Source organism: Sapajus apella, unplaced genomic scaffold (genome assembly GCF_009761245.1).
Source record: "Sapajus apella isolate SASKATOON/1434 unplaced genomic scaffold, GSC_monkey_1.0 scaffold35, whole genome shotgun sequence".
Taxonomy (NCBI): domain Eukaryota; kingdom Metazoa; phylum Chordata; class Mammalia; order Primates; family Cebidae; genus Sapajus; species Sapajus apella.
In genome coordinates, this window is record NW_022436975.1 from 2,646,890 (window position 1) to 2,670,507 (window position 23,618).

Here is a 23,618-nt window from a genome sequence, read left to right on the forward strand (position 1 = left end):
GATTGAAGAAGGAGTCACAAGGAATTTCATAGCAAACATACAAATTTTGCTTCTTACTTTCTTACACAAGCCTGCAATTAAAAAAAATATTGGGTTGAATGAGTTATGTAGTTGGTTAAGTGAGAGAATTTATTTATTTTTTCAAGAAAAGGTAACCATAAATAAAATGAATGTTGATAACATTGTTTTTAGGCTTATTTGGGAAGAGATAAGGTTTTGTTAATGAAGCTGGTGATAAATGAAATAAAATTTTCTGATGACTTGCATTTTTATTTTATACAAGTGTTGCAAGCATATGAATACAGACTGATGGGTGTATTTCATCATGTGAAAACTTTTCACTGAAATTTTGTAAAAATAAGACAAATTAAAAATAAAGTTCTTGGCCAGTGCAGTGGCTTAAACCTGTAATCACAGCACTTTGGGAGGCCAAGGTGGGTGGATCACCTGAGGTCAGGAGTTTGAGACCAGTTTGGACAAGATGGTGAAAACCCATCTCTACTAAAAATACAAAAAAAATTAGCTGGGCGTGGTGGTGGGCACCTGTAGTCCGAGCTACTAAGTAGACTGAGGCAGGAGAATCGTTTGAACGTAGGAGGCAGAGGTTGCAGCAAGTTGAGATCACTCCCCTGCACTCCAGCCTGGGCATCAGAGCAAGACTCTATCTCAAAATAAAATAAAATAAAATAAAATAAAATAGAAATAAAGTCCATAGTATCTCCTATTGCCCAGAACAATTATATTATATGACCATGCTGCCTCGACCTGACATCTCAGGTGGGAAATGTTCTAGTGGGAAATTTGTTTATGTGCTTCTCATTTTCAGTACTCATAATAATATCACTTTCTGTCTGAGGCAAAATTCCCTGTCTAGTTTTCAAGTTTTGTCTTGCTATATTTTGTACTACTAAATTTTTATTGAGAAAAAAAAAGTTGTGTTTGTTTCTTTTCCTCCCTTGGCATTAAAATCCTGAATGGAAAAAGGAGAACACAAGGATACCATGACATTTTAGCAATGGAAGGGATGACTCTGGGAAATATGCCCTAACCAGGCTGACAAATAGTAAGCGGTGTAGCAGAAATTGCTTCTGTGTATTAACAATGTACTCATATTAAAAACATCATTTTTCACGTGTCTTTATGGATACACTTTTCCACCAAACTGTGCCAGATCATCTCCTACTTTTAAACATGAATATGCATAGCATTGCTCAGAGGCAAGTTTGAGAAGAATCACTTAGCAAGCAGTCTGTAAAAGAAATTTAGAAAGAACCAATATGTTACTGCTTGGGTGTACAACTCTACTGGTCTGTTTTAATTTTAGAGTGCATTTTAGTGTAATGGATATGTCACATGTTCTTGAGTAAAACTTCCATTAAAGAATGCCTTGTATTTAGTTTATACAAAGTAAGATGTTAAGACTGACTTCCTAGGCCAGCACTTGGAACATAGCTACTCTCTGCTGCTTATTAGCAGTTACATCATATGCCTTGATCGATATTAACAATTGGAATTCTTTTTAACATGAGGTAGCTGAGAAGCATAACAAGAGCATATCATCAGAAATCCTCCCATCGTCCTCGGTGTGGTTTTGACTCTGTGAATCCTGGACAGCAGGACCAGAGTGACGACACATTTGATCGGAAGCATTGACACACAGATGCAGTCACACACGTTACTCCCAGCATCCCGGCTAGAATCTTTAGCCTAGAAAATCTCACCTGATTGAATGAAATGTCTACTTAAAAATAACTTTGACCAATGCTACCTCAAGGTATGCTATACAAAACCATCTTAATGATTAAATACCTTACTTTTTAGACAAATTACTTAAGATGTGTTGTATGTTCACGCCACAAAGAGAAGGCAGTTGGAGAAATCAATCAGGAAGAAAACATACAGATGAAGACAATTGTGCCAGATAGTGTTGATTTCGATAGGACATAATAACCTATCTGCATACAAATTTTCAGGAAGAATTTTCATGGGTTTTATAGGGTCCAGGTCTTTTAGGGTACTGTAAGTGAAGGATGAGAATTTTATCATATATTTCATGCTTTAGCACGGTAAGATGAATTGGAGAGTTCAAGAATAAAACTGGGATCATTTAGGAAGCTTCTTGAGGAATCCAGGGAAATGCTATACACAACTGTGGCAACAATGGGGATGGAGTGAATCACGTGGTTCTATTTACACTGCAGGACAACAGGTAAGAATGAGTGGAAAGCGACTGAGGGGGCAGGAAGAGTGGCTGTAGATTGGGCGGTGAGCAGAGGGTGGATGGACATTCTACTCACACATATGAGGCATGCAGAGCATTTTTTTTATATAAACGAAAGGGATGAATAGTTCTATTTTTTATGCTGGGTTTGAGATGCCTATGAAAGCTTCTAGTAGTGTTGTCAGGTCAGCAGTCTTGGTGATCTTGAACAGAGGTCAGGAAAGAGAATAGAACTTGAGCTGCTTGCCGTGCTCTGGGCTTTGGAGGTGACAATGGGAGAAAACAATGAGAAAAGGAGATGTGAGGAAGCACCAAATGAGGTAGGAATGCCAGTCACATGTGGTACCCTCAACTCCAAGAGCACTCAGTGCTTCAGGAATGAAGACAATACCAACCATAGGGAGGGTGCCTGGAGTGACAGCAGCAGAGCCCAGGCAACCCGGAGGAGAGCAGTCCTATGAGAAAAGGGGAACCTCACTGGAGTAGATTGATGAGAATCTTCAAGAATGGAGACAATGACTACAGGCACATTTTAAAGTAAGTCTTGAAACATTAAATGTGAAAAATTTATACACATATATATAGCTGGATGAAATTACAGACTCAGTTTTATTTGCTTGATTCCTTGTCTGCAGGGAAAATAGTTCTGTATTTTTGATATTTTAATACTTACTTTTGGACTAATTTATTCGTAACCATTTATTATTTAAAAAAATCAATGGGACACTCATGAAGTGTCTCCTGGTTGTAGATCAGTCAAACAAGAAGTCTGCTATTGTGAATTTTGGTCCCCTTTTTAGACTTACTCAAGATGAAAGTCTAGGACACAGTGCCTATCCTGCCTTACAGAGAGTCATGGCTGTGGGGTTGCGCTGAGAAACTCTCACTGATATACTCTGCTCTAGGGATTAGTAACACAAACTGAAATATTTTTCTCCTCCAACAAAGTTTAGGGAAAGTAGAATTGATTGTTCTAAACTAACAAATCTCCTTATTGTCAAATTTACTTTTTATTTGTATTTTTATATATTTTAGAAAGTAGCAGTTTACTTATTTAAATAATTTAAAATTAGATATATATTTGAATATTTAGGTATCTAGAAATAATAAAATTCAAATGCATTTAAAGGAGAAATAAAATATGCATATTCAAATTCTAATAAAAATATATGGATGACTTGAACTATCTTTGTATAAAATGTGAGGTGGAAACTTGTAGAACTATAGCTAAATATAGATAAATGATTTAGTTTAACTTATTAAGGCACTTTGGAAAAAAATTAGAAAAATAAAATGCCTATACTTAATGATGTTTTGTACAAGGATAAGAAAATAATTCAACTAAAGTGTATCCAGCGTGTGTGTGTGTGTGTGTGTGTGTGTGAGAGAGAGAGAGAGAGAGAGAGAGAGAACATGCTTTCAAGTTCCTTGGGTAAAGCTTAAAAGTGGGAATGCTCAGCCAGACATGGTGGCTCATGTCTCTAATCCCAGCATTTTGGGAGGCCAAGTCAGGTAAATTACCCGAGGTCAGGAGTTCGCAACCAGCCTGACTTACATGGTGAAACCCTGTTTCTACTAAATACAAAAAAATTAGCTGGATTTGGTGGCACATGCCTGTGATCTGGGAGGCTGAGACAGGGGAATTGTTTGTACCTGGGAGGCAGAGGTTGCCATAGCCAAGATGGCACCATTGCACTTCAGCCTCGGCAACAAGAGTGAAATTCAGTCTCACAAAAAAAAAAAAAAAAAAAAAAAAAGAAAAAAAAAAAAAAAAAAAAAAAAAAAAAAAATGAACAAACAAACAAAAACCAAAGTGGGAATGTTGAGGTGAATGGTAAGGCAGGTTTACCTATCTAAAAAACTGCCAAACTCATCCGGAGTGGCTACGTCATATTGCAATCACTATCAAACAGTGAGAATGTTTGTGCCTCCCCATTCTCACTAGCCGTTGATACTGTGAGAGCTTTGTTTTATTTTAGACATTCTAAAAATTATGTAGTGGCCTTTCAATGTGGTTTAAGCTTAGATTTATTTATATTCTTATTTGCCATTGATATGTCTTCTACAGTTAAGTATCTGTTAAAAGTCTTGTGATGATTTTTTTGTTTTTTAGTTTTTTGTCTTGTTGAGTTTTAAGATTTCTTTACATTCTGGATACAAATTCTTCATCAGATATGTGATTTGCAAATATTTTCTCTCACCATATGGCTCTCTGATTATTAACAGTGGCTTTCACAGAGCAAAAGTTTAAATTCTTATGAAGTACAATTTAAAAATTTTTTAAACCATATATCCTGTTGGTGTTTTATTTAAAAACAAATGTAGGAGTTATGGAGTGATTGAATGTAACAAGAATACAGGGAACTTTGAAAGTGATAAAATTCTTCTGCATGATGCTTTGGTAGTAGATACATGACTCTATGCGTCTGTCAAGAGTCATCTAGTAAATCTGAAAACATATCAATTAAAAAAAATCAACCAGGGTGTCAGGGGATGTCAGAATATAATGCAGACTGTGAAAAATGGATCAAACTATATTATAAATGTGTAACAAACTTCAGTGAAGGTGGTGAGTGAAAAATCGGAGCTGACTTGAGAAACATCAGTAAAAGGATGGTTTTGACTTGAAACCGTAATGTAGGCGAAAGACAAAAGAATTACAGTTAATCACTGTACCTTATTTGGGAAATTTGTTTTTTAAAGAGATTCAGGTTAGAAATATTGAAACCACTTTACAAATACACTAGGGTTTGACACATAAGTAATAAAATGTAGGTAACGGGTTACTCTAAAGAGTGACTTTGGAATAGATAAACCTTGCAGACCCTACCTTAACCAAGTTGATTCAGGATTTTCTCTGTCAGAGGAAGAAACCAGGGTTGATGGGGATTGACTTTGAAACTCATGGTTCTATATTACAACTGGAGATATTATGAACTTGTGTAATTTAATAACAAATACAGACAGATACAGAGACTGTATGAACATGAGTGTTAGGATAACGTGCATGTACTCCCTAGCTCTGCACATGCACGGCATCTAGAAGCACTGTAATTCCAGTAACCACGAACACACTGCATGTGCCGTGCCGCCATTTCTAAATATTACTCTCCAATGAAATGAACCAGGATTTTCTGGAAAAATAGCTAAATCCCTACTTGAGGCATGGAAAATAGAAGATAAGCATACTGCATATTATAGTGCTAGAAAGTAGAATAGTAGCAAAAATACAAGTTAAAAGGAGATAAGCTTATATCAAAAGCACATGGGACCCATCTGAAAGAACTCATATTAGCCAAAGTTTGTACAATTTGTGCAAGAATATATATGACGTAGTGTGTGTGTGTGCATATATATATCCTACATACATAATATGTGTATATATAAACACATATTCACTATGTGAAATATAAAATGTAAAATAAATATACATGAATACTATTCATACTGGTATAAAAATGATTAAGAATATAAATATATGGCACAGGGGAGTCTTCCTTGCAGAGGAATTCCAAATAATACATGTTGATATATCTCCTTTCAAGAAGTGGAGCTTAGTATCCCTACTCTTGAGTGTAGGTTGGACTTAGAGACTCACTTTTAAAAAATAAACTACATAAACTGAGAAATAGTAACTTTAGAACAGCGAAACCCAGCAGACGGCACTTTAACCAAGTGAGCAACGTATACGTCACCAGAAATAAGTCATGTCCTTCCTCAAATAATGAAATAAGAAGGCTGTTCGCCTCTGTGGTATTCCTTACAAAAATCTATAAAAATATCCTAATCATGAGGAAGCATTGGACTAACCAAAATTGAGACCTTCTATAAATTACCTGACCTATACTGATCACAACTATCAAGGTCATAAAAAATAAGAACACCTGAAAAAAAATGCCATCAATTGGAAGAGACCCAGAAAGCATGATGACTAAATGCAATGTTTTGTCTTGGATGAGATCTTGGAGTGAAAGAAGACAGTGGAAAAAAGGCAAAGCCTGAATATAAAGCCTACAGTTCAGTTCATGGCAATGTGGCAACATTATATAATATGTTACACTTAGAAAAAAGTAGGTGTAGGTTATAGAGTAATTCTGTGTACTATCCTTATAACTTTTTTCTAGATATGAAATTATTTTAAAGTAAAAAGTCAATTGAAATCATTTTAAAATGTTCTGTGGAAGAATTAGATTTTTCTCTTACTTGAGATGAATTAATAGAGACCAATGTACCATCATGCTTGAAACAAAGTTGTGGTACTCCTGCATTTCAAAGTTTAAAATAAGGCTGCCTTGATTACAGGCAGTGTAGTCCTGTTGTAAAAATAACACAGATAGATCATAGAAAAAGGATAAAAACTACAAAATTAGACCCAGATCCACATGATCAACTGGTTTTCACCTAAGTTTCAAAGGCAATTCATTGAGAAAAGGATTATCTAAAAGTAGTTGGTAGCAGAACAATTTGATATCCACAGTAAACAAAATGAATCTCAATCAACAATTCAAAAATTAGCTAAAAGTGTATTAGAGAACTAATGTAAAACTTAAAACCACAGTTACAGAAAAAAAAAGAAACCATGGAAGAAAGTATTTGTGACCTTTGGCTAGGCAAAACTTTTAAGTTATAACACTACAGAATTAAATAAGACATGAAATATGCTACAATGTTTAGAAATTCCCAAATATTTATAAATTAAGCTATACACAAGAAACTACAAAATAAATTAGAAACTATAGTGAACTGAAAGATAATAATATTTATAAGATTAAGCTTAGAGGGAAATGTATAGCCTTATTTTATATTAGAAAGAAGAAAAAGTTTATGATAAAAATATCTTTCACTCTATAAGGCCATCTGAAGAAATAGCTAATGTAATTCAAGGTAAATTGAAGAAAACAAATAGTAGAGATGACAACAGAAAATAAACATAAGATAGAGATAAAGACAAATGTTGGTTGTTTGAAATGATGAATAAAACAAATAAATCTCTAGTTAGAATAGTAAAAGAAAATAAAGAGAAAAAGCACAACTTGTCAGGTCATCACTATGAATTAATAGAGATATAGAAGTGTAAGAAGAAAAAAATGGATTACCAGTATTGTAAAGAAAAAAAAGGCAAATGAAATGAGATGAAAACCTTTACTGAAAAATAGAGTCTGCTAAGACTAATGCAAGAAGAGAAACTCTGAATACCCTTACTTTGTTTAAATAAATGAAATTGAGACTTAAGACTTCATCCTTTGATCCTGTACACAAAATATCCCCAGGTACAGTTGGCTTTATTAATCCAGTCTATTGAAAAAATCCAGGAAGCAATTATACAAAACTTACACAAACTCTTTCACAAAATACAGAAAGAGGAAACATTCCCAATTTGCTGTATGAAGTCAGTATAGCCATGAATCCAATATTTGACAAGTGCTAGAGCAGAATGAAAATGTATTAAAATTATGGACCTATAACACTTAGGAGCATGAATGCTAAAATCTTTTATGAAGTATTGTCAGATCTCATTCAACAATACATGAAAGTATAACACATCTTGGTCACATAGAGTCCAGAAATGTAGGATTACTTCAAAATACAAAAATCAATATATGCACTGATCAATATATGGTTGATATATATAATGTATAGATATATGTATATATTGTTACATATGTATTACTGTATATAGTTTAATATAGAACCTAAAAATGCATGTTAGGATACAAACATGTGTTTCCTAGTTCTGCTCATGGACAAGATGTATCAAGAATAATAAAAGTCATTGCTAAAAAGACAAATCAGCCCATCAAAAATGGGCAAGTGTTCTGATCAAGCCCTCCACGTTTGTCACTAAAGAAGATGTACAACTTGTAAGTAAGCACATGAAAAGGCACTAACATAATAATTATTATTATTATTATTATTATTTTTAGATGGAGTTTTGCTCTTGTTACCCAGGCTGGAGTGCAATGGCATGATCTTGGCTCACCGCAACCTCCGCCTCCTGGGTTCAGGCAATTCTCCTGCCTCAGCCTCCTGAGTAGCTGGGACTACAGGCACGTGCCACCATGCCCAGCTGATTTTTTTGTATTTTTAGTAGAGACGGGGTTTCACTGTGTTGACCAGGATGGTCTCGATCTCTTGACCTTGTGATCCACCCGCCTCGGCCTCCCAAAGTGCTGGAATTACAGGCGTGAGCCACCGCACCGGCCCGGCACAAACATAATTATTAATCAAATAAGTGGAAATTAAACCATCTTGGGCTACCACATCACACCTACTAGAATGACTAAAAGGAGAAAGACAGGCAATACCAAGGGTTGTCAAGGACGTTGAGCAACTGAACTCACAGCACTGTGTGAAACGTAAAATGGTATAACACTTCCATTTCCAAGAGGAATAAAATAAAGTGTTCATTGATTCATATGATGTTCATAGCAATTTTTCATATGAAGATTAATACTGCACAAAATTCTCATGATAAAATGAATAGATAAGCAAATGGTTTCATGTTCATGCCATGATTGCTACTCAGCAATACAAAGAATGGAATACTGATAGTTGCAAAAATAGAGCTGAACCTCAAACAAAGGAGAGTAGACAAAAATAGATATTGATATCTATGGATGTATGGATTCATCTATATGTCTGTACGCAGATATTTAGATTTATAGCTCTAGGAATAATTCCTTTGTTTGCTTTCTAGGTAAATTAAACTATGATGATGAAAATCAGAATAGTGACTGTACCTGAGTTCTATATCTTAATCAGAGAAGTGGTCACAAAGCTAAAATTCATCAAACTGTGTCCTTCAAATATGATTATTTTATTTGTCTAAATTATTTCCCAATAAAACATATATTTAATGATAATTATATAACATAAATATCAATATAAAAATACATATTAGTATTCACAAAATACATATTATTTAACACACATAAAATTAAAAACTTATCCTTTGAATCATTATTATTTTCTTATCGAAAAAGGAAGGAGGTTAAATGTTAGGGCAGCAAGAGCTTTGGAGAAAATTTTAAATTGTAAAATTTCCCAGAGCTTGTAGATAGGGTGTTATCTGACGCTAAAAGAGTGTAATATTTAGGACTTTCCATTATAAATCATAAAAATGGAGGTAAAACTCAAGAATTCAGCCAAGGAAACAAAACAATTTACATCTTCTTGAGATTGCTACTGGTGCTTTGTTTACAGCACTGAGAACTTTCCTGTCTTGCACATTCGTATAAATGAAAATAAACACATCCAGAGAATCGAGATTGTTATAGAAGTAGTTAGCAAAGCTAGACAAAGGACAACTTTTTAAAAAATTTCTAAGGAAATGTTTACTGACAGACAAAAACAAAAAGCGGTTGTCAGTTCTGGGTAAGTTAAACGTATATTTTATTTTCCTGAGAGCATTCCTGGCTTATGTCCATTGTCCCGGCAGATTATTAATACCCCTTCCTATCACTGTCACAAGTGACAATTTTTAGGTGGCAAATTCTAAGATCATCTTAACTGGGAGACCTGGTCCATTTGGACATCACGGTGGGCACATTTGGGTCATTTCTTCTATTAAGCAGTAAAGGGTTCTTGTCTCCTTTTCAGAATAAGATTCTGGTAGACCCATGATATCCAAGCCTTGCTTGATATTTTAATGTTACATGGCTGAAATTTTAGAAGATTCTTGAATTTATATGAAGACTATTCATCTCTCACATGTGTAGTCTTATTTTTAACATGTCTCTTAGGAAATAAAAACCAGATTGTACCCATGTACAAAGTAGGTTCTTGGGTGGGTTCTCAAAACTTCTTAAGTGTAGGAAGCAGTCCTGAAGATGGCCATCAGAGAGCACTGGACAGAGTCCCCAGAGTTGACAATACTCAGTGGATTCTACGTCTGTGATCATTCAGCACAAACAATACTTCTATTTAGAATAACACAGTAATAGTATGAACTTCAATTTAATTAAAAAAGTTTAAATGCAAAATAGGGAGTCAAAGGTTGTTAATTTTCAACTATGCAATGATTGAATATCTACAGGCATTTTCCTTGTTTTCCATGTTGATTTATATAGCTGGAGTTCATTCTTTTCCTCTGCTGTAATCAACCTTCCATTGCAGTAATATTGCATAATTTGTTTCTCTATTCTTTATTACATCAGCATAACTTTTCATTGATCCAATTTTTTGTTATGATAAAGATGCTTCAGTGAAAAGACATTCTATTGTACCTTTATGTACATGTGTAAGAGTGTAAGAGATTTTTCTTTTTGTTGCTGTTGTTGTTTGTTTGTTTGTTTGTTTTGAGACAGAGTTTCACTCTTGTTATCCAGGCAGGTATGCAGTGGCGCGATCTCGGCCTACCCCAACCTCCGCCTCCTGGGCTCAAGCAATTCTCCCGCCTCAGCCTCCCAAGTAGCTGGGACTACCCGGTGTGCACTACCATGCCCAGCTAATTTTTGTATTTTTAGTGCAGACGGGTTTTCACCATGTTGAAGAGGATGGTCTCGATCTCTTGACCTCGCGATCCACCCACCTCGGCCTCCCAAAGTGCTGGGATTACAGGCTTGAGCCACTGTGCCAGCTGATTTTTGTTTTTTAAGGGTATATATTTGGTGAGACTTTGGATATGGACACCTTTAACTAGACTATTTTCCACAATTATTTTACAAATTTATGTTCCTTCTAGAATTTACAAACTAGTTGTTCCTCTTAGTCACAAGCATTCATTGTCTGCGTTTATTTCTAATTTGATAGTTGAATAATGTTGTGTTGTGAATGGAATGTGCCTCTCCCTAGTGGGCATTGAGTGTTTTTTGATGATGATTGACCATTTGGGTTTTTTCTTTCCTAAAATGCTTGTTCCTGTCTTGGGTCCATTTTTATAATGGGTTATTTGACTTTTTTTCTTTATTGACTTTTAGAAGGTTTCTGACTATTTTAAATACCCCTTTTTTCATTTGTAATTTGTTGCAATTATGGTCTATGAGTTTGTCATTAAACTCTTTAGGTAGCCTATAAACCAGTTTTATTTTCTGTCCACTTGAGGCAACACTTTCAGACATTTAGGTTTTACATTTCCTAGTTTTACCAAAATTCTGCAATTTAAATTTTCTTACTCCTATTCTTTGCCTACTGCTGGCTTACAAGGTTAAGCATTAGACTTCTAAGCAAGTTACTCATCACCCATCTGATTTTAAACTTCCAAAACAATGTTGTGTCTTTTCCTGATCTTTGTAACTATTAATTTGTGTTTCTCTAATCTCTGTAAAATCTCAATGAGATTTTGGTCAATGGAAAAAATAAAATGCAAGTCTTTACTATTTTCTCATGTTTACATCGAGAATATTTTCACTATTTGAAATGTATATCAAAAAAGGGAATAAAATAGCAGTGATTATTTTGAAGCTTCAATGAAACTAAAAGCCATATGTGTGCACATTAATATTGGAGTCTCTCTGCAATTTTTTTCAGTAGCTCAGCTTAGTGCTCTATGGCATATTCATAGGCATCCTCTCGTTCTACCCTCATTCATTTGGTCCCATTGGTCTTACAGGTTCCATTATATATGAGAGCAAATCACAGTCCAAAAAATCGTAATTATCTTGTTCTGGAGTACCACCAGCCAAGTTGATGAAGAAATTAAACCAAGTTCTTCAGAATCCACCTACAGCTCCCTCTCTTACTGAAAAATATGCCCAATTACCTAAGTTGGGCCCTTGCCTAGTAGACTTAAAATGAGAAATCAACTGGGAGCAATTTTATTTCAGAACAAGAAAACAGTAGCAAACTCTGCATGTTTGATATTTATGCAGGACAACATACTGAGCAATGTGTTTGTTGGTTTTTCTAATAAAAGGAGGACATGCTCTTGGGCATTGCATTTAATTTTCTATGCAGTTTGTGTCTCATCTTTTGAGAAAAATTTACTAATCTTTGGGGTTGGAAGAACTATCTCTAGATAATACTCACCTGGAGCCTTACGGAATTGAATTCAATTTCTGACACATAAACGTTACAGCAAATTGACTTTCAATAATATCTGAAATTTTTGTGTTAAAGGAATGATACAAACATTATATCTATTCTAATGGTAACTGATAACCTTTTGTTGATTTTTGAGATGAATTTCAAAGGGAAAATGCTATTGCTTTGAAACAATTACCACTTTTCAAGGAGAAAACCTCTTAGTTTTCTTAAAGTGTCATACAGGTTGCTCAAGATTAGTCGTCATGACTTAGAAGCATGGATATGCTTTTGCTTTTTGTGTTTTGATTTTATACCTCAACTAGGATGGCTTCTAAGATTTACATTTCATGGTGAATTAAATGTAAATAAAATAACATAGTGTATTAGTAAATCTCCCTGAATAACAAGGTATGTGATTTGTGATCTCTCTGAATAATAATATATTTCCGAAATCTCCCTGAGAAACACTATGCATAACTAATTATTGCCTTATAATGTATCTTGTGCATTTTGAACCTGAAGTCATACTCACGCTTATATCAGCTTGTCTGATACTCAAAGGGCTCTCACAGAAGCACAGAATAGCTGCAGGACTTTTTTGGGCACACAAATCTGGGCACAGAGCATAGACTGGAGGGAATACTTTCTGGAGGAGTTTTGAAAACAACTGGACACAAACCTCCTCTCAGGAGGACAGGAGTCTGAGAAGTATGGGGAAAGGGGACTTCAGGCAGACACAACCACCAGTGAGAGGAACCACTGCTGCAAAGAGAGGATTCCATATTTAGAGAATGGCAATGACTGCAGAGTAGTAAAATTGAGAAAATGAGATTGTAATGTCAAGGCTTGTAGACAGATCATTAAGGACAGTGAATATTATTCTAAATGATACTGATTGTGTCCTGAAGACGATGATGATCCATGAAAGAACTTACTGTTGAAGGGTCACATGATCATATAAGTTGAAAGTTTATGTTTCAAAAAGATGACTTCAGCAGCACTCATAGAACAAATCAGGAATTTTCTATGGAACATTATATTATGAGCATTTCGTGATTATGGAAATCAATGCAAGAAAGACTTAAGGGAAGTATACAGTTGAAAAAATTCTTTGGAGATTTTAGTAGAACTTGACCCATAGATTGTATAGGGCCAAAGTGAAGGAATAAATCAAATATGAAGTTCAGTTTCATGTCTTGGGGCATGGGAGTTGTAATGATACAATTGATGTATTATGTGGAAAGACAGGCATGTTTTTGTGGGGAAAGGCTAAATTCCAGTGTCAATGTGCTGATTCTAGGGTCTTTCCAAAAGGAGCTGGTAGTGTGTTGTGTATGTGTTGTGTGTTGCGTATATGTATCTGCAGTTCAGAGAAACCTCTGGCCTGGAGATAGAATCAGTGAATGGCCCGTTAGTGCATGAGGTAGGTATAGATTTGAAAGCCCTAGTCTGGTGGGGAGACAGTTCCCACAAGAAGGTTATGGAAGAATAAGAAAACAAACAAACAGAAAAACAAAGAAAAACAGAATCAAAACATCCTGGGTAGCAGCAATATTTAAGGAGCAAAAAGAAAGACCACAAATTAGGTTAAGAGATAATTGTCTTAAAAGAAAAAACCACAATTCATTTCCTATTTTGCATTCATAAAGCATGTAATCTTAGACAAGCATTCAAAATCCCTCACAATCTGGGCTAAACTGCTTTTACAAGAATGAAAGAGAGCGGAATGATATTTAGGGAAAGAGAAAGAGAAGAGGCAGAGCAAGAGGGAGAAGAAACGCTGTGTGGTTTGTGGTTGAATGGAGTTGTACAGTGACAGACAGGGAGGGTAGAGAGCTTGACTTGACTGCCACTTGTCTGGGAGGACAAAATAAGGAATTGAGAGAAATAAGTCGTAGAGTTAGTCACCCTCGTTCTTGTCAGGGCAGCTCTGTGAATAACCTGAGAGCAGGAAAATAGTGTCACAAAGCCAATGGGAGAGTGAGGCTGCCCAGAGTAAGCCCTGCAGCCCTCTGGCTATGAGGAAGCGCCCGTCCCTAGCAGGTCTTCATTCTCCTCCAGGTTTTCCTTCCTCAGCCCACTGGATCTCCCACTGAGGCACTATCCAATCTAGGACATCAGGGTAGGAAGGGGTATTTACATCACATAGGTGAAGCGGAATCCTTCTGTCCTGATTGACATCAGCCCTGGCCACTCCTGGTGATTATGCAGTGATGTGGTCTGCCCCTGTGGTCTGCCCCCACTGCTGTTCCTTGGGGGAAACACACCCTGGCTATCCCAGCTTCAGAGCATGCTCCTCTTACTGCCTCATGGGAGCCTGGACCCAGAAACTTTCTTGCATATTTTACAGCAAGGCACAGCCGAGATCACCATGAAATACTTAGGAAGCCTTTTTAAGGGCTCAGGGCAAACAGAAGGGGATGCCATACGGTGTCATGTGGCTGCTTCCAGGACTCATGGGTCCAGTCCTTCTCATAGAGTTGCTAACTACCTTCCTCCGTACACAACTGGCTAGGTCCCAGCTCATCTTCAGAAGAGATACCTCTCCCTTCACTCTCCAGGGAGGCCCTTTCTGCTCTCTCAACTCTTGATTGTATCAACTGGGAAGACAGCAACTCCTCAACTCAGCCAGTTATTCCATTGCCTTTTGGTGAGACTGACTCGTTTCATCCAGAGAAACTAAGTCTCATTTTCTCTAGTTTTAAATTTTGACAAATGTCTACTAAATTATAACCTACAACCTATTGATTAGAGGATGACTTCTCTGTGTCCCTTTTACTGTTGCTTCTGAGTATTTCAAAATATATATTTTTTTTTCTGAAATTTAGGTCTTCCAGTTAGAATTGCAAGTTTCTTACAGACAAAGGATTACAAATTTTTATTCAGTGTTTTTTCAATAAATTATTTGTTTTTATAATAGAATATTATTTAGATTGTGGTTTAAAATTCTAAATGCAAAATGACAAGTTAACGAATTCAACAATATCACTTAAAGTTGGATCCGACATTTTCAAGATAACTGCATCTTCACAACTGACGCCTTTAGCACTGCAAATTATCAAACTGACACACTAAAATGCATGGGTTTGATCTACTCCTTGTGTTTGCATTTTCCTCTTGTCTCTCTTCCATTTTAATGTTCCTATTGATCTCAGAGACCTTGATGGAAAGAGACAGATTTTTTTTTTTTTTTTTTGCTATCTATCATCATGGGCTTGCTGAATATGCTTAATCTATGCTCAGAAGTAAAAATGAACGGAAAGCTGATTTTTTCACAATGCTTGTCTGAAGTGGTTAAGGAGAATAAAACATTACTCTGCTTCTATTCAGATGCTTTGCCATGGCTGGTACAGCATGCACAGCTACAAAGAACTTTGCTTATGAACATGTTCTGTTCCAGTATCAAATTCTAAAAGGGGATTGCTTTTCTCCAGTTAACTCACAATTCTCCATTGACAAGCATGAACAGTGGATGACATGGAAAACGTTGTTTACCGGTACTTATTCATTTAAAGCTCTATCAGACAATCTGACTGAAATGATGGTTGATTTTCTGCAAAATCAAAAGATGTTTAAAAGTAGATAGATTTTTAAGTAGATAATTTTGAGTGAACACATTTTAAATTACTAGGGGATACTTGGTCGCAACGCTCTTTGTGCATAAAACATATTACATGCCGTAACATAAATTTCATTTATTTCTCCCTTGTTTTCTTTCCCTACTGCATTCACAGACCCTAGAACAATGCAAGGCACCTAATAGGCACTCGAACATGCGGTGAATGTGTACATAGAAGGAACTATTCAAAATATACAACCCTTATGTCAACAGTTTGGAAACTGTTCAGAAAAAATATTATCTACATCTATGAATTCTATTGCTAAATGCTTCTTCTTCTGCTCCTCGGCTGCATTTAATGGTACTGCTGTACAACATCAGAAGATAGAGTTCATTCTTCTGAATATTACTCTAACATTCTGGTCGAAGAATGAGTCATCCCTTATTTATAGGCTTTTGAATTTGCTGTTAGCTTATTTCACGTATTTCATAAATTAAGACAATAATGACTATAGCCATGGAAACTATACTTCCCCTTCCCTAGCGAGAAAAATAATCTTTTGTCTACCACACACTCATACAATGTTGAATTTGGCGTCAGGTGTTTATAATATTTTGGATAGAGCAGTGTTGAGTTCTGCTTTGATAAGCTTCACAGGTGTAGCTTCGCTTACTGAAAGGAGAGAAATTAGCTTAATATTGCTCAATTTAATTAAGTAAGATCAATTTAACTTAAAGTTTAGTCTCCATCCCCAGCCAAGGATTCCCATTTGCCTTGCTCTAGCAAGTTCTCTGAGTGGAAGAAAGATTAATTTTCTATATCACAGTGCAGTCAGTGACAGGGATGATGCTTTAGCAAACTGATGTGTGGAGGTACAGAAATCATTTTTGCCGGTAGTGATTTATTCGAGCAAGAATCAGGAAAATGTCAAAATGTATCCAAAAAGTATTTTGTGTCCTGTATACTGATGTTTGCTGTTCAGTTTGTTCATCCTTGTACTCAGCTCCAGATAGAGCTTTCGTATCTGGAAAGAGTACAATTGACTTAATATTGCTTAATTTAACTAAGTGAAGCAATTAAATTTACAGGATAGTTTTCATCTCCAGCCAGGGATACTCATCTCCTTGCGTTCTGCTTGGAAATTGCTTCCATTATGGTAATGTCATTTTTATGTTCCTTTTTCAGTGATTTACAACTATAACTTTTAGATCCTAACAGAAACCCAGGATTGGAAAACCTCAGTGTTTCCTAAAAATACCAAGATATATGTCTATACATACACTTGTCATATAATCATTGGGCACTGATAGCTGAACTTAAAGCCACATTGTAATTTAAAAGTCATCCAGTATACTAAATAAAAATATGTTTGAAATTAGGTAAGCAAAAGAGTCTGTTTCTAAATCAACTTTTCCCATATGTTACTCAGGTATTGAATCTTGTATATGTAAAACCTTTCATATCACATTCCTTCAAATCACATTGACCTCTCTGGACAGTGATTATATGTAATAGTTCTGATAAGAAAGTATGTTTGGCCAGCCATGGTGGCTCATGTCTATAATCCCAGCACTTTGTGAGGCCTCGGCAAGCTTGAGCCCACGAGTTTGAGACCAGCCTGAACAACAGGACACAACCTCATCTCTGCCAAAAAGTAGGAAAATTGGCCAGACATAGCGGCATGCACCTGTAGTCCCAGCTATTCAGGAAGCTGAGGTAAGGATCTCCTCAGCCTGGCAGGTCAAGGTTGCAGTGAGCCATGATGACACCACTGCATTCCAGCCTGAGAAACTTTGCAAGCCGAAAAAGAAAGAAAAATTAAAGAAAAGAAAAGAAGAAAGGAGGGAGGGAGGAAGAAAGAAGAAAGGAAGGAAGGAAAAAAAGAAATTAGTTTCACTCAAGTATTATTTTAATTTGAGAGAGTTTAGAATCCCATTATTTGCATATCATTATGATTTTATCTAATAATTTAAAAATTACCTTAGATAAGTATTATTATAAAATACGTGATTACTTAATGAAGAAATCTCAATTTTAACTTGTAATTTGATGTTATTTGGCTACTTCTTGTGCTTATTTCTCTTATCGAAATGTAAAAATGTAATTTAATTATAATTTCTTTAATTTCTATAATAAAACATAGGCAAGTTAAATCACTTAGTAACCTTTTTTCTAAAATGTTCAATTGTTTAGTATTTTCCTATTTTGTCAAAAATCTACACATCTTTAGGAAAGACCATATTTGTGAAAAATTATCATTCCCAACTATTAATTATATTGCTACATACTTTATACAAGTACAAACCACTTTACATTGCTAACATAAAGATAATCAAGTATAAATAAGACCACAAAATTGTAGATTTACTATTAAGACCAAGTCATTCCATTCGTTATATTATTGCCATTAAGGAACAATTTGGTTTTTTTTCTCTAACAGTAAAGGAAAGAAAATATGTATCTCCCATCTGAAGATATGCACACACAGAGTATAAAGTATAAGATGCCTTTTTTCTTTTTTTTCTTGTTTTATTTATATTAGTGTAATAGTTGACATAGAAAAAACCTTAACACATCTGTGTGTATATATGCATATGCATGTGTGTGTATACATATACATATGTATATACACATATATTTTTTTTAATGAAACTTGTTAATATCATAAGAATCTGTGAATCTACTACCTAATGTAAGAAGTGGAGCATGTCCAGGCGTGGTGGCTCACTCCTGTAATCCCAGCACTTTGGGAGGCTGAGTCAGGAAGATCACGAGGTCAAGAGATCGAGACCATCCTGGCCAACATGGTGAAACCTCATCTCTACTAAAAATACAAAAATTAGCTGGGCTTGGTGGCACATGCCTGTAGTCCCAGCTACTTGGGAGGCTGAGGCAGGAGAATCACTTGAACCCAGGAGGCAGAGGTTGCAGCAAGCCAAGATCGCACCACTGCACTCCAGCCTGGGCAGCAGAGCCAGACTTTGTCTCAAAAAAAAAAAAAAAAGGTGGAGCATGACAATTACAGTACACATGGTTGTTGCTACTCTTGTGTTCCATTTTATTTTCCTTTATGAGATAACACTATTGGCTGGGCGCAGTGGCTCATGCCTATAATCCCAGCACTTTCGGAGGCCAAGGCAGGTGGATCACAAGGTCAAGAGATCGAGACCATCCTGGTCAACATGGTGAAACCCCGTCTCTACTGAAAATACAAAAAATTAGCTGGGCATGGTGGCGCGTGCCTGTAATCCCAGCTACTCGGGCAGCTGAGGCAGGAGAATTGCCTGAACCCAGGAGGCACAGGTTGCAGTGAGCCGAGATCGCGCCATTGCACTCCAGCCTGGGTATCAAGAGTGAAACTCTTGTCTTTAAAAAAAAAAAAAAAAAGAGATAACACATTTGAATTGTATAGTCAACATTTCTTTTACTTTTTAAGAAACTTTTAAGATTTTATAGTTATAGTTTTTAGGAAGTTGCAAAGAAATGTGGAGGGAGAGCCTGCGTACCCTTCACCCAGCTTCGCCCAAATTTAACATCTTGCATAACTACAGTACCTGATTCTGAAAAGCAGAAAATTGACCCTGATACAACCCACAGAGTTATTTGGTTACACGTGTACTCCTATGTGTTCATGTCAGTTTATCATATGTATATTTTTGTGAAACTTCCATCACAACCAAGATATTTAACTATTAAATAATATGCCAGGCTATTATTAAACTATATAATTATATAATTATAACTATTAAATTGTATAATTATATAATTATATTATATAATATTATAATATTAAATAATATGCCAGAGTGATTGTTTCACATTTTTATATAGATGAGGAGTGTTTTAAAACACTTATTTTATTGATTTTATTTTCTTTCTGTAACTTTTCCATCTTTGTCATTTATGGTTGAATTTGTGTTCCTCAGTGATATTTGTGTTTCAGGGTTTTCAGTGAATAATAATTTCAATGAATAATTTCAGTGAATAATAATTTATTTTATTAAAAGACATCATAGGGCACACAGATTCTATGGATGTATCCATATTAAAAGTCACTCTGAATAACTGACATCAAGAATGTATTTTTAAAACTCACACGTGTACTCTTAAATTTCGCACTTAAATTTTCCAGTTAAATTCCTAAGTCAAAAATGAAATCCGATTTCTGCTTCTGAGAAAACTGGAGTAGAAGCTGTTCTGCCTCTTCCTCCAACTTAAATGCAACTTAATACCTTGGACATCACATAGAGAAAAACGTTTAAAGACTTATTAAGGCAGAGAGAAGACGGCCCACTCTTAGGGAGCTGAGAACTGGAAATGACAACATGACGAGAGCCCTGGGATTTCATATTTGCCGCACAAATTCCGGATGAATAGAAGCTTACAATTCCTCCTTTCTTCTATTTCCCTGTTAAGTAATACAATGATTATTTTACCATTTCATATTTTTATTTACTTCATTAGCTGCAGTGAACTCTTATTTGGACTGTCTGTGTTTTGGTTCGTAGTTTTTATTTGGTTTCTTCATTTCCTTCATGGTGTTACATTAAAGTCTGGGCAGAGGTCCCAGCTAGGAGCTGGGTGTGGTGGCCTGCACTTGTAATCCCAGCTACTCAGGAGGTTGAGGAAGGAGGATCACTGGAGCCCAAGAGTTAGAGGCTGCAGTGAGTTATACACTGAGTGTGGCACCACTGTACTCCAGTCTGGATGACAGAGTGAGACCTTATCTCTAAATTAATTAATAGTGAAGTAAAAATAAATGGGCCATTGTGGAATTGGGGGTGGTAGATATGGGAACACAAGACTCATCTAACCATTGAGCTTCCTTTCCTTTTTGCTCTTCGTATTTGTACCTGGGGCTGTAAGAGTGATCGCTTTGGACACTGTATTCTAGTTCTAATGTCCATTCACTTCTGTGGCTATAGAGACGGGGGTGGGCCAGCCTCACTGAGGATAGCACGCTGTTCTTTAAGTAATGTTCCTACTTTCACACCTCAACGTTGGTCCTGTGGAACAAGATCACATTTTTTTTAATTCAAGAGGCTTGATGTATATATTATTTCATAAATAAAAACGCATCGAATATATCTGTAGAAAATAATAAATCAATGGAAGAAATTAGATTGGGCTAAAATTATTTCATGTAAAATAATGGAAAAACTTAAAGAGATGATAATGTTTCCAGTGCAATTAACATTGTTTTGACACAATATCTAATTCTGAATTCTTTATCATATAAATTTGTAAAAAACCTGGAATCGCATGCATGGCATATGTGGGGATATGGTAATAACAGAGTGAGACATAAGACTTATCTCATGTATTGGTTATCTATTGCTGCATAAAAATATGCAGCAAACTTAGTAGTTTAAAATAGCACTCCTTTGTTTCCTCAGGGTTTGCCTGGTCATAAGTGCAGGTGTGACATATCCGGATTTATCCCATGGATTGCCTCTCAGTTGTGGTGTCAGCCAGGCCTTGTTCTCATCTGGAACTCAGGGATTCCACCAAGCTTGTTTAGGTTGGTGGCAGGATCTGGTTCTTTGTGTTTCTAGGACTGAGATCCCCACTTCCTCGCTGTGGACTGGCCAAGGGCTGCTGGGTTCCTAATGGCTGCCTCCTGGAGGACTTGGGCAGCTCCCCTCTTCCAAAGGCACAGGAGGATCTGTCCCAGCTTGAACCTCTGACCCTCTGTAGGAACTACCATTGGATCAGGCCTGGCCATGCACTATAGTCTCCTTCAAACTGATTACCTCAAAATTGACTGATTTGGGAGATGACAGCTACAAAAGCCCTTCACCTTTGTCACCTGTTAGAATCTCATCACAGAAGTGAAATCCACAACTGCCATAAGTCCAGTCCACAGCCAAGGGGCATTTCAAGGCCAAGAATCTGGGGGCCATCTGTATCAGTCAGGGTTCTCTAGAGGGACAGGATTAATAGGATATATATATATATAGATAGATAGATAGATAGATAGATAGATATATCCTATTAGCATAGGATGTATAGATATATATATCCTATTAATATAGGATATATAGATATCTATATATATCATATATGTATATTTATATGTGTGTGTGTGTGTGTGTGTATATATATATATGTCCTCCTTTACATACACACACACACACACACACACACACACACACACACACATACAGGGGAATTTGTTAAGTAGTATTAACTCACACAGTCACAAGGTCCCACAATAGGCTATCTGCAAACTGAGGAGCAAGGAAGGCAGTCGGAGTTTCAAAGCTGAAGAACTTGGAGTTTGAGGTTCAAGGGCAGAAAGCATCCAGCACAGGAGAAAGATGTAGGCTGGGAGGCTAAGCCAGTCTAGTCTTTTCATTGTTTTCTGCCTGATTTATATCCTGGCATCACTGGCAGCTGATTGGATTGTTTCCACTCAGATTAAGGGTAGGTCTGCCCTTCCCAACCCACTGACTCAAATGTTAATCTCCTTTGGCAGCACCCTCACAGACACACCCAGGATCAGCACATCACAACAGTCAATCCAATCAAGTTGATACTGAGTATTAACCATCACACTATCCAAGAATTATTCCTGGCACATCTCACAAACTTTATTCTAGTGAAGGGTTCTCAACTTAGCTGTAGTTCAGATTTTCAGAGAGCATCTTAAAAATGCACATTAATAGGCCTCTATGTAAATCTGATTCAGATTCAGAATTGAATTGCATCTCCTGAGTCAGAAATATATTAATATTTTCAATAAGCTATACAAGTTACTCTTATGCAGCCAGCCTCATGCCCCTGGGACTTCTGATAACCACTGATCTAATAGATATAGACATATCACCTATCTTTCATTTTATTAAAATAGTATGGTATTTTCAAAACTACAGCTGAGTTCATGAGGGGCCGAGTAACATAAATGGGATCATTAAAAACTAAATGACAATGGCAGAAGCACCACTGTAGCCTCTAGAATTAGCAATCAGTTGCTCAAATCTTCAATTACAATATGTTTTAAGGGGTCAGCCTGGCCCCCCTCACCATAAAACTGAGTTAATAGCTAAGTCTCATAAAAAAGTAATCACTTCTTGCCATTAAATCAATAGACTATTCCTCACTATGAATGCTTTTACATATTATCACAAATTTAAACTTGGAGTCTCATTCTAAATTTAGATCCAAGTGCTATGTACTGGCAGATGATATTTTGGGCAGATTACCAAATATCCTCTTGCACTTTTTTAAAAGTCAATTCCTCCAACATGTGTTCTACAGAATTTAATCTTGTGACATTAGTCATTTGGAAAATACTACCTAATGTCCTCTCTAGATGATTTACAGGGATTTGAGCTATTCCTAGAAATTGACAAGAAAGTGTGGAAAACTCTGTATGATATGAGTGTAAATAGCAAGTTTGTCTTCCTCATAGATACGTTTCAGTGTATAGATTTCATCGCTTATTTTGAATGCTCATAGGACTTATTTTTTTTATTTCTGCATCTAGACTGCTCTCCAGAATGTTGAGATTGCCCAAGAAGTGACCCCAGCAAAAGAAAAATATTGCTCTACCTAAATTCAAGTAAGACCATTACTTTGCAATAATGTATCATGTGTAAATTAGTGAAAAAAATTGACTGTATTTGTCTACTCTTTAAGAAACGATGGTTTTCTTTGAAATTAATCTTTTTGGAGCCTCCTTCTCTGTTGTGGAAAAATAACATAAAAAACAAAACCTCCTGTTATGGAAGGAGTAGAAATATTCAGGACATATCTTAATGTTTAGGTGTAGTTAGACAGCATTGGGATATATCTTTCCACAGTACTTACTCAAACAGCTATGTTGAATTTGTATTGTTTCTTTAAAAAGCACTGTTCATAGGAATGAGAAA

General features: G+C 36.0%; 1 protein-coding gene across 1 annotated transcript in view; it reads left to right on the forward strand.

The window, feature by feature from the left end:
- Positions 1–23,366, forward strand: part of LOC116563416 — a 245,374-nt gene extending 222,008 nt beyond the window's left edge. Inside the window, exon 6 of the mRNA XM_032296034.1 lies at positions 23,234–23,366. The gene's annotated coding sequence lies outside the window, so the exon portion shown is untranslated. The remainder of the gene's footprint in view (positions 1–23,233) is intronic.
- The last annotated feature ends 252 nt before the right edge of the window (positions 23,367–23,618 follow it).